Below are 12,010 nucleotides of genomic sequence, written 5' to 3'. Positions count from 1 at the left end.
GCCATATCTTCTTTATCCATTCATCTGTTGATAGACATTTAGGTTGCTTCCATGTCCTGGCTATTGTAAATAGTGCTGCAGTGAACATTGTGGTACATATCTCTTTTTGAATTACGGTTTTCTCAAGGTATATGCCCAGTAGTGGGATTGCTGGGTCATATGGTAGTTCTGTTTTTAGTTTTGTTTTTTTTGCGGTACACGGGCCTCTCACTGTTGTGGCCTCTCCCGTTGCGGAGCACAGGCTCCAGACGCGCAGGCTCAGCGGCCATGGCTCACGGGCCTACCCAATCCGCGGCATGTGGGATCTTCCCGGACCGGGGCACGAACCCATGTCCCCTGCATCGGCAGGCGGAGTCTCAACCACTGTGCCACCAGCGAAGCCCTGTTTTTAGTTTTTTAAGGAAGCTCCATACTGTTCTCCATAGTGGCTGTATCAATTTACATTCCCACCAACAGTGCAGGAGGGTTCCCTTTTCACCCCACCCTTTCCAGCATTTACTGTTTCGAGATTTTTTGATAATGGCCATTCTGACTGGTGTGAGGTGATACCTCATTGTACTTTTGACTTGTATTTCTCTAATAATTAGTAATGTTGAGCATATTTTCATGTGCTTTTTGGCCATCTGTATGTCTTCTTTGGAGAAATGTCTATTTAGATCTTCCCCCATTTTTTGATTGGGTTGTTTGTTTTTTAATATTGAGCTCCATGCACTGTTTGTATATTTTGGAGATTAATCCTTTTTCATTTGCTTCATTTGCAAATATTTTCTCCCATTCTGAGAGTTGTCTTTTTGTCTTGTTTATGGTGTCCTTTGCTGTGCAAAAGCTTTGAAGTTTAATTAGGTCCAATTTGTTTCTTTCTCTTTTTCTTTTCATTACTGTAAGAGGTGAGTCAAAAAAGATCTTGCTGTTTTTTATGTCAAAGAGTGTTTTTCCTATGTTTTCCTCTAAGAGTTTTATAGTGTCTGGCCTTACATTTAGGTCTTTAATCCATTTTGAGTTTATTTTTGTGTATGGTATTAGGGAATGTTCTAGTTTCATTCTTTTACATGTAGCTGTCCCGTTTTCCCAACACCACTTATTGAAGAGGCTGTCTTTTCTCCTCTGTATGTTCTTACCTCCTTTGTCGTAAATTAGGTGACCATATGTGTGTGGATTTATCTCTGGACTTTCTATCCTATACTATTGGTCTATATTTCTCTTTTTGTGGCAGTACGATACTGTCTTGATTACTATAGCTTTGTAATATAGTTTGAAGTCAGGGAGCCTGATTCCTCCAGCTCTGTTTTTTTCCCTCAAGATTGCTTTGGCTATTCAGGGTCTTTTGTGTTTCCATACAAAGTGTAAAATTTTTTGTTCTAATTCTGTGAAGAATGCCATTGGTAGTGGTAGTTTGATAGAGATTACACTGAATCTGTAGATTGCTTTGGGTAGTATAGTCATTTTCACAATATTGATTCTTCTAATCCAAGAACATGGTATATCTCTCCATCTGTTTGTGTCATCTTTGATTTCTTTCATCAGTGTCTTATAGTTTTCTAATTACAGGTCTTTTACCTCTTTAGGTAGGTTTATTCCTAGATATTTTATTCTTTTTGTTGCAATGGTAAATGGGATTGTTTCCTTAATTTCTCTTTCTGATTTTTCGTTGTAAGTGTATAGGAATGCCAGAGATTTGTGTCCATTAATTTTGTATCCTGCAACCTTACCAAATTCATTGACTAGTTCTAGTAGTTTTCTGATGGCATCTTTAGGATATTCTATGTATAGTCTCATGTTGTCTGCAAACAGTGACAGTTTTACTTCTTCTTTTCCAATTTGTGTTCCTTTTATTTCTTTTTCTTCTCTGATTGCCATGGCTAGGACTTCCAAAACTATGTTGAATAATAGTGGTGAGAGTGGACCTCCTTGTCGTGTTCCTGATCTTAGTGGAAATGCTTTCAGTTTTTCACCATTGAGTATGATGTTTGCTGTGGGTTTGTCATATATGGCCTTTATTATGTTGAGGTAGGTTCCCTCTGTGCCCATTTTCTGGAGAGTTTTTATCATAAATGGGTGTTCGATTTTGTCACAAGCTTTTTCTGCATCTATTGAGATGATATATGGTTTTTATTCCTTAATTTGTTAATATGGTATATCACATTGATTGATTTGCGTATATTGAAGAATCCTTCCATCACTGGAATAAATCCCACTTAATCATGGTGTATTATCCGTTTAATATGTTGTTGGATTATGTTTGCTAGTATTTAGTTCAGGATTTTTGCATCAATGTTCATCAGTGATATTGGTCTATAATTTTCTTTTTTGTGATATCTTCTTCTGGCTTTGGTATCAGCATGATGGTGACTTCGTAGAATGAATTTGGCAGTGTTCCTCCCTATGCAATATTTTGGAAGAGTTTGAGAAGGATCAGTATTAGCTCTTCTTTAAATGTTTGATAGAATTCGCCTGTGAAGCCATCTGGTCCTGGACTTTTGTTTGTAGGAAGATTTTTAATTATAGTTTGAATTTCATTCCTTTTGATAGGTCTGTATATATTTTCTAAATCTTCCTGGTTCAGTTGTGGAAAACTGTACCTTTCCAAGAATTTGTCCATTTCTTCATGGTTGTCCATTTTATTGGCATATAGTTTTTGTAGTAGTCTCTTATAATCCTTTGTATTTCTGCAGTGTCAGCTGTGATTTCTCCTTTTTCATTTCTAATTTTATCGATTTGTGTCCTCTCCTTTTTTTTCTTGATGAGTCTGGCTAAGGGTTTATCACTTTTGTTTATTTTCTCAAAGAAGCAGCTTTTAGTTTTATTGATCTTTGCTAATGTTTTCTTCTTTTCTATTCCATTATTTATTCTTTTAAACTTTTTAAAATTAACTTTATTTTTTATAGTTTTATGTTCACAGCAAAATTGTTTGGAAAGTACAGTGAATTCTCATATACGCCCATTCCCACACATGTACATCCTCCCCAACTATAAGCATCTGTACTACAGTGGTGCGTTTGTAGCAGTCAGTGAACATACATTGACATATCATTATCACCCCAAATCATTAATTTATATTAGGGTTCACTCTTGGCATTGTACATTCTGTGGGCTTGACAAATGTATAATAACATGTACCCATTGTAATATCATACAGAATAGATTCATTGTCCTAAAAATCCTCTGTAGTCTGCCTATTTATCCCTCCCCTGCCCCGTTAACCCCTTGTAACTACTGCTCCTTTTGTTGTTTCCATAGATTTGTCTTTTCCTGAATGTCATATAGTTGGAATCATACAGTATGTAGCCTTTTCAGATTGGCGTCTTTCACTTAGAAATATCCATTTAAATTTCCTCCATGTCTTTTCATGGCTGGAAAGCTCATTTCTTTTCAGCATTGAATAATATTCCATTGTTTGTATGTACCACAGTTTTGTGTATCCATTCACTTACTGAAGGACATCTTGGATGCTTCTAAGTTTTGGCAGTTTTGAAAAAAGCTGTTATAAACATTCATGTGCAGGTTTTTGTATGGATATTTTGTATGAACAGTTTTCAGTTCTTTTGGGTAAGTACCAAGGAGCATAGTTTCTGAATTATGTAGTAAGAGTATGTTTAGTTTTTTTAAGAAATCACAAAAATAACTTCCAAAGTGGCTGCACCATTTTGCTTTCCTAACAGCAATGAGTGAGAGTTCCTGTTGCTCCACATCCCTGCCAGCATTTGGTGTGTGAGTGTTTAGGATTTTTGCTGTTCTAGTAGGTGTGTAGTGCCATCTCATTGTTGTTTTAATTTGCAATTCTCTAATGACATGTGATGTCAAACATATTTTTATAGCTTTATTTGCTATTTGTATATCTTCTTTGGTGAGGTGTCTGTTAAGTCTTTGGCCCACTTTTTAATAGAGTATTTTCTTATTGTTGAGATTTAAGAGGTTTTTATATATTTTGGATAAGTCCTTTATCAGATAGGTCTTATATTTCAAATTTTATATTATTTTATTTTTTATACAGCAGGTTCTTATTATTTATCTATTTTATACATCTTAGACTATATATGTCAATCCCAATCTTCCAGTACATCCCCCCCACTGTCCCACCACCCCCGCTTTTCCCCTTTGGTGTCCATACGTTTGTTCTCTACATCTGCGTCTCTATTTCTGCCCTGCAAATTGGTTCATCTGTACCATTTTTCTAGATTCCACATATATGCATTAATATACGATATTTGTTTTTCTTTTTCTGACTTACTTCACTTTGTGTGATGGTCTCTAGGTCCATCCACGTCTCTACAAATTACCCAATTTCATTCCTTTTTATGGCCGAGTAATATTCCATTGTATATATGTACCACTTCTTCTTTATCCATGCATCTGTCGATGGGCATTTAGGTTGTTTCCATGACCTGGCTATTGTAAACAGTGCCACAATGAACATTGTCTTGCATGTGTCTTTTTGAATTATGGTTTTCTCTGGGTATATGCCCAGTAGTGGGATTGCTGGGTCATATGGTAATTCTATCTTTAGTTTTTAAAGGACCCTCCATACTGTTCTCCATAGTGGCTGTATCAACTTACATTCCCACCAACAGTGCAAGAGGGTTCCCTCTAGTAGAGCTAATCAATGAATTTGGTAAAGTTGCAGGATACAAAATTAATACACAGAAATCTCTTGCATTCCTATACACTTACAATGAAAGAGCAGAAAGAGAAATTAAGGAAACAGTCCCATTTACCATTGCAAAAAAAAAGAATAAAATACCTAGGAATAAGCCTAACTAAGGAGGTAGAAGACCTGTACTTAGAAAACTATAAGACACTGATGAAAGAAATCAAAGATGACACAAATGGATGGAGAGATATACCATGTTCTTGGATTGGAAGCATCAATACTGTGAAAATGACTATACTACCCAAAGCAATCTAGAGATTCAGTACAATCCCTATCAAACTACCAATGGCAGTTTTTACAGAACTAGAACAAAAAATCTTAAAATTTGTGTGGAGACACAAAAGACCCCAAATTGCCAAAGCAATGTTGAGGGAAAAAAACGGAGCTGGAGGAATCAGACTCCCTGACTTCAGACTATACTACAAAGCTACAGTAATCAAGACAATATGGTACTGGCACAAAAACAGAAATATAGATCAATGGAACAGGATAGAAAGCCCAGAGATAAACCCACACACTTATTGTCAACTAATCTATGACAAAGGAGGGAAGGGTATACAATGGAAAAAAGATAGTCTCTTCAATAAGTGGTGCTGGGAAAACTGGACAGCTACATGTAAAAGAATGAAATTAGAACACTTCCTAACACCACACACAAAAATAAACTCAAAATGGATTAAAGACGTAAATGTAAGACCAGAGACTATAAAACTCTTAGAGGAAAACATAGGAAGAGCACTCTTGGACGTAAATCAGCACAAGATCCTTTTTGACCCACCTCCTAGAGTAATGGATATAAAAACAAAAATAAACAAATGAGACGTAATAAAACTTAAAAGCTTTTGTACAGCAAAGGAAACTATAAATAAGATGAAAAGACAACCCTCAGAATGGGAGAAAATATTTGCAAATGAATCAATGAAGAAAGGATTAATCTCCAAAATATATAAACAGCTCATGCAGCTCAATATTAAGAAAACAAACAACCCAATCAAAAATGGGGGGAAGATCTAAATAGACATTTCTCCAGCGAAGACATACAGATGTCCAAGAGGCATGTGAAAAGCTACCCAATAATTACTAATTATTAGAGAAATGCAAATCAAAACTGCAATGAGGTATCACCTCACACTGCTTAGAATGGGCATCATCAGAAAATCTACAAACAACAAATGCTGGAGAGAGTGGGGAGAAAAGGAAACCCTCTTGCACTGTTGGTGGGAATGTAAATTGATACAGCCACTATTTCATTTATTTCTGCTCTGATCTTTATGGTTTCTTTGCTTCTGCTGACTTTGGGTTTTCTTTGTTCTTCTTTCTCTAGTTGCTTTAGGTGTAGGGTTAGATTGTTTATTTTAGACTTTTCTTGTTTCTTGAGGTGAGATTGAATTGCTGTAAACTTCCCTCTTAGAACTGCTTTTGCCATGTCCCATAGGTTTTGGGTCAACCTGTTTTCATTGTCATTTGTTTCTATGTATTTTTTTTTTCACTTGGTCAAGATTTTTTTCAAGGCCTGAAAACACTGACTAATCGAAAATGGCCCTACTGCAATTTCTTATAATATATAAATACTTAATATAAAACTTTAAAAAATGTAGACACTATTAACTAACTCCTAAACCACACACAATAGGCTTTTCAAAAGCAGTAGTTATTTAACAAAATGTAAGGTGACAATATCAAAGAATTTTCACACTTAATGAGGACACAATCAGTCACAAGCTACTCAAACAAACACAAATCTTTTTTACACTTTCCATGTTTGTTTTTAACTTTGTTTCATAGAACCACTGATAATTTAGGCTTTTTTCAAGTATAGGATTTCTAACATTCAATTACATTTTCTAAGTATTTCTATAAAGAAGAAATGAAAAAGACACATACTACATTGTTTGCCATAAATTCATACACCAAAAAGTCAAAACAATCCAAGTGAATTTATTCCTGCTTCTCCCTTCTCCAACATTAGCTTTAGATGTTCTTCTAAATATTATATAAACAGTTTTGTTAAAATCAGTTCTCTCGTTTATGCAGATTAGGGGAAAATGGTTTTATAATAAGTTATCTTTAAAATTATCTTCTAAATAGCACTCTTTAGCCTTAAATTACATTGTGCACACACAACTACAACAGTTTGCATTTGCTCAGGAACATATAATCACATAAAAAACAAATAACCTTGTACTTCATAGTTTAGCTGGCTCTTAAAATAGTTTCCCTGGGAGGGAAACAAGTATTTTGTGTTGTTTAAGAAACTGGTATATGTAAATGAAATGCTAGGTGTTCGTTTAAACTTGGAGAAAACCTACAGATGAACTTTTGGGTGTTTTTTCTAAAATGCAAGAGATATGTGCTTAATCACTGTTCATATAATGAAGGAATGGGATGGCAGATACAGACACAGATGAAACTCTACATTTTGTAAATGTAGAGTTGGATATTCTAAATGGAAGAACTGACACTGACAGTTTTTTACAGGAAACAAAGGTTAAGAAAAATGTTGAAGAATATCTACTCTTAAAAAGAGAGAAGTGTTATACAACACATAAATGAGAGCTAGAGATTCAAAAAACACTTATTTTACTGTTTTAAAAGAAAAACAAAAAAGTAATAGGGAGAGAGTCTAGACCAATTAGAACTGAGGCAGCTGTAACAAAGATGGAACACAGTACAATGATTTGAGCCCTTAAAGGAAATGACTAACTAAAATGAAATTTCACAAGTCTTCATGTCTATAATAATATATAAATGCACAAAATATCAAAAATATGAAGTCTGGATTTTTCCCCTTAGGTGTGTAATAAACTGTCAAACCTCTGCTTAATATAGTTACTTTTATGAGCCTTCTGATTAGCAGAGCATGCTATACAGGTACATGCATGCTAGAATTTTACCATGAGAATTATAGTTCTCATCTCAAACTAGTGACTTGCCTGTTACCCACATTTATATATATTTCATTTCCATTATAAAACACTTAAGACCTTTCTAGTGGTACATTTTTATTAACATATTACATAAAAAAGAATCTTGATTTTTAAAATGAACCTTTTTAGTACTGTAACATGATGGGTTTAATTGAACAGTTGGAACATAATATGGTAACTACATTGTACTGTTTAATTCACATTAATTCACAGTTTAATGTAGGAAAATGTTTGATTTTTAAAGTATAACCAAGATGAGACTGTAGAGTTATAAGCAGTAAAATATTAGAAAACAGTGAATGAATAAATATGATGGTTTTCCATCAGTGGCCATTCATTATTTTGCTTTTAGGAACCTGGAAGAAATTGTCTTCTTTGAGTTTCAAATGTTCTGGTAAATCTAGTCGTTTCTTAGCTTCCTCAATATCACCTTGAATTGCTGAAATAAGTGACTCTAAAGAATCAAAAGTTCTTTTCTGGTCTGAGGTAGCCGACGATGGCCACGTTGAGAATTTCCCCGTAGAAGTCCTGTTTGAAAGTATGCATGATATGAGTTTCCATGGACTCTTTTGTATTCTTGTAGTTTGGGTTCCATCCTATGCTCACCACCATCTTATGGATGTCTCCACTTCCAACACTGGCCCAACCATAATATATGCCAGTGGATACGTCAGCTGGAAGATTATCTACTACTTGTTCAGGAAAGTTAGCTGTAGGGATGCCCAGCTACTTGGAGCCGCGACCGAAGCCCCGCACCACCTGGCTGCGGCGGAAGTACGGCAGGTGCCTTATGACGCCGTCAGCTAGGGGTGCAGGCTGTGGTCCAGTCTGCGCGTCCCGCGGAGCCCCTGTTGAGGCGGTGCCCGGACCCCCTGGACCAGCCGGGGGACACGGGTGGGAGTTCCGCAGGCCAGCCGGGTGGCTGGGCGAGTGCACGGGCATACAACGGGCCTAGCGGCACAGACGACACACCATGGCGAGACCCTCACGCCTGACCGAACAGAAGGTGCCGGGTGACTCAGATGCTGCGTCTGGGCTCCTGAACGCCGGCGACCGAGGAAGTGTGTGTTTCTATGTATTTTTAAATTTCTTCTTTGATTTCTTCAGTGATCTCTTGGTTATTTAGTAGTGCACTGTTTAGCCTCCATGTATTTGTGGTTTTTACCGTTTTTTTCCCCTGTAACTGATTTCCAATCTCATAGCATTGTGGTCAGAAAAGATGTTTCATACGATTTCAATTTTCTTAAATTTCCCAAGGTTTGATTTGTGACCCAAGATGTGATCTATCCTGGAGAATGTTCCATGTGCAGTTGAGAAGAAAGTGTATTCTGCCACTTTCAGGTGGAATATTCTATAAATATCAATTAAATCTCTCTGGTCTATTGTGTCATTTAAACCTTGTGTTTCCTCATTTATTTTCTGTTTGGATGATCTGTCTACTGATGTAAGGGGGGTGTTAAAGTCCCCTACTATTATTGTGTTACTGTTGATTTCCCCTTTCATGGCTGTTAGGATTTGCCTTATGTATTGAGGTGCTCCTATGTTGGGTACATAAACATTTATAATTGTTATATCTTCTTCTTGGATTGATCCCTTGATCATTATGTAGTGTCCTTCCTTATCTCTGGTAACAGTCTTTAAAGTCTATTTTATCTGATATGAGAATTGTTACTCCAGCTTTCTTTTGATTTCCATTTGCATGTAATATCTTTTTCCAGCCCTTCAGTTTCAGTCTGCATGTGTCCCTAGATCTGAAGTGGGTCTCTTGTAGACAGCATATAAAGGGGTCTTGTTTTTGTATCCATTCAGCCAGTCTTTGTCTTCTGGATGGGGCATTTAATCCATTTATACTCAAGGTTATTACCAATATATATGTTCCTATTACCATTTTCTTAATTGTTTTGGGTTTGTTTTTGTGGGTCTTTTTTCTTCTCTTGTGTTTCCTGCCTAGAGAAGTTCCTTTAGCATTTGTTGTAAAGCTGGTTTGGTGGTGCTGAATTCTCTTAGCTTTTGCTTGTTTGAAAAGCTTTTGATATCTCCATGGAATCTGAATGAGATCCTTGCTGGGCAGAGTAATCTTGGTTGTAGGTTTTTCTCTTTCATCACTTTAAGTATATCTGCCACTCCCTTCTGGCCTACAGAGTTTCTGCTGAAAAATCAGCTGATAACCTCATGGGGATTCCTTTGTATGTTATTTGCTGCTTTTCCCTTGCTGCTTTTTATACTTTTTCTTTGAATTTAATTTTTGTTAGTTTGATTAATATGTGTCTTGGTGTGTTTCTCCTAGGATTTATCCTGTATGGGACTCTCTGTGCTTCCTGGACTTGATTGACTATTTCCTTTCCCATGTTAGGGAAGTTTTCGACTATAATCTCTTCAAATATTTTATTCTTTTTCTCTTCTTCTTCTGGGGCCCCTATAATTCAAAAGTTGGTGCATTTAGTGTTGTCCCAGAGGTCTCTGAGACTGTCCTTAATTCTTTTCATTCTTTTTTCTTTATTCTGCTCTGCAGCAGTTATTTCCACCATTTTGTCTTCCAGGTCACTTATTCGTTCTTCTGCCTCAGTTCTTCTGTTATTGATTCCTTCTAGTGTATTTTTCATTTCAGTTATTGTGTTGTTCATCTCCGCTTGTTTGTTCTTTAGTTCTTCTAGATCTTTGTTAAACATTTCTTGTATTTTCTCAATCTGTGCCTCCGTTCTATTTTCGAGATTCTGGATCACCTTTACTATCATTACTCTGAATTCTTTTTCAGGTAGATTGCCTATTTCTTCTTCATTTATTTGGTCTTGTAGGTTTTTACCTTGCTCCTTCATCTGTGACATAGTTTTTTGTCATCTCATTTTTTTTTTTTTATGAGTAAAATTGTGTTCCTGTCTCACTGGTTGTTTGGCCTGAGGCCTCCAGCACTGGAGTTTGTAGGCTGCTGGGTAGAGCTGGGTCTTGGTGCTGAGATGAGGACCTCCGGGAGACCTCACTCCGATGAATATTTCCAGGAGTCTGAGGTTCTCTGTTAGTCCAGTGGTTCGGACTCGGAGCTCCCACCACAGGAGCTTCAGCCGACCCCCGGCTCGTGAACCAAGATCCCGCAAGCTGCACAGGGTGGCAAAAAAAATAAAAAAGAGGAGAACGATAACAAAGTAAAAAATAAAATTAGACTAGGAAACAAACAGATATGTTAGAAAGAAAAAATATATATATAGATGAAACAACAACCAGAAGGTAAAACAGAACCACAATAGTATAAAAGAGGAGAAAAAAAAAAGGTGGAAAGGCCTTGGCTGTGGAGGGTGGGACCTAAGCAGGGGTGGGGTTTGGGTGGTGGGTGGGGCCTCTGCTTAGGACCCACAGGGCTGGAAAAGGCCCTGGGGGTGTGGGGTGTGGGGCCTCGGCTCAATGGAACAGAAGGGGCCCAGCCGTGTCTCCCACCTCTGGTCTCAGAGGACGGGGGAACCCCACCAGGGAGCTCAGCAGTTTTCCTGGGCCTCGAGTGGGTGAGGCAAATATCCTCCACTCCTCTCCCACTCCTCCAGTCCTGGAGGGCCCCTCCTGCCTGCCTCTCGTACTCCCTCCCTCCCCCCCCACCCCCCCTGCCCCAGCCTCCCGCCCCAACCTCCCTCCTATGCCCCCAGGACCCACGCAGCCTGGAGGGGGCTTTAGAGGGTGGGGGACTGGCCTGGGAGCTCAGTAGGTTTCCCGGGCTCTAGTGGGTGGTGCCAATGCCCTCTGCTCCTTCCCCTGCTCCTCTGGTTCTGGAGGGACCCTCCTGCCTGCCTCTCCTGTTCTCCCCCAGCCTCCCTCCCATGCCCCCAAGACCAGTGCGGCCCGGAGCAGGCCTCTGAGGGCGTAGAACCCTGCCCAAGAGCCCGCAGACATCCCCGGCCGATTGGGCAGGGGACACACTGGGCACACACCCCACGATCTGAGCCCCGAGCATCCCTCCAGGCATGGGAACCCCTCACCCCTCTCAGCCACACCCCTCAGGGGTGCCAGTCCTGTTCCACCTCCACTTCTCCTCCCCAACTCAGTCCCCACACATCCTACCGGTTTGCTTTGGGGTTCCTCCCGTCTCCTTGGGCGTTGAGGTCCCCCCATCGGCATCCTGCAGGAGCCCTAGTCGTGGGGAGATGCAAACTCCGAGTCTTCCCACACTGCCATCTTGACTCCACCACCTAGGATTTACTCTTTTAACATCTTTCATATATAATGTACAGTGGTTTTAATTATATTCATCACGTGTGCATTATATCCCTAGTACTTATTTATCTTATAACTGGAAGTTTGTACCTTTTGACTACCTTCATCTAACTCACCCCCCCCAACCCCTACCTCTAGTAACTACAAATCTGATTTTTTTACTGTTCACTCCATGACGTTTAATCACCTTGTAGCTGCCCATGAGCTGGTATGATTGGAAAGGGAGGATTCCCACAGC

At 38.7% G+C, this 12,010-nt stretch overlaps 1 pseudogene across 1 annotated transcript; it reads right to left on the bottom strand.

Annotated features, from left to right (window-relative positions):
• Window positions 1–7,898: 7,898 nt before the first annotated feature.
• Window positions 7,899–8,517, bottom strand: LOC307186068 (riboflavin kinase-like; annotated as a pseudogene). Its single transcript has one exon. The product of its transcript is annotated as a riboflavin kinase-like (transcript).
• Window positions 8,518–12,010: the final 3,493 nt, after the last annotated feature.

The sequence above is a fragment of the Stenella coeruleoalba genome, assembly GCF_951394435.1.
Source record: "Stenella coeruleoalba genome assembly, chromosome: 4".
Lineage (NCBI taxonomy): Eukaryota > Metazoa > Chordata > Mammalia > Artiodactyla > Delphinidae > Stenella > Stenella coeruleoalba.
Note: the sequence above shows the minus strand (reverse complement) of the source record. Positions and strands in the feature narration are given on the sequence as shown.